An 847-nucleotide genomic window follows, 5' to 3' on the forward strand; every position below is an offset into this window, starting at 1 on the left:
GGCCAGCACCAACCGCTCGGGAGCCGCCAGGCCCCGCCCCAGCGTCTGGCTGCTGCCCCCCAGAACCACTGGCCGCGGGGCGCTGCCGCCCCCACCCCCACCTCACCGCCCGGGGGTTTCTGCTGCATCTCTGCCCTTTTCTGACGCCCACAGGCCAGAGGGGCCAGCACCCTCCCCGCCCACCTGCTCCCTGGGCTGCCCGGGACTCGGGCAGACCTCAGGCTGCGCAGTGGTCAGGGCTCGGTGGCGGGGCCACCTGGCACGGGCTCCTTGGGGTTCGGGCGGTGTGGGGGGGCAGGCCTGATCCAGAAGGTGGGGCCCGGGGCCCTCCCAGCTCCCCACCACGGCCACCGGAGGCCCGGGCCCTGGCGCTGGTCACCACGGGCCCTGAGAGCCTCGCCTGCAGGGGGAGGGGCTTGTCTTTGCCATGGCCTGCCGGCCGAGCCCCCCGAGCCCCCCGAGCCGGCCGAGCCCCCAGCGGCACAGACCACGGCCACCGGTGCCCGGCGCAGGCCCAGCCCTTGGAGGGAGGGACCGGCCGGCCGGCGAGGGGCCCGCGGGTGCGCTGCTGCTCCTGGCCCCCAGCTGCCGGGTGTGTTCCTCCATCAACCCGCGCCCGCAGGTGGGGACGGGGCCCCACAGCCCTCCGACCCGTGGGAGCGCCCGCAGCGCCCCGGAGAGCTGAGGAGCGGCCGGAGGGGGCTGGCGGCTGTGACAGCTTCTCCTTGCTCTCCGCTGCGGCAGGATGCCCAGCGCAGCCTGTGCCATCCCGACACGAGGGCGCCCGGCGGCAGCAGGCGTCCACTGCGGGGCGCTGGTCCCGCCGCCCCCTCCTGTCCTGGAGGTG

Source organism: Condylura cristata, unplaced genomic scaffold, assembly GCF_000260355.1.
Source record: "Condylura cristata isolate star-nosed mole 26May11 unplaced genomic scaffold, ConCri1.0 scaffold00060, whole genome shotgun sequence".
Taxonomy (NCBI): domain Eukaryota; kingdom Metazoa; phylum Chordata; class Mammalia; order Eulipotyphla; family Talpidae; genus Condylura; species Condylura cristata.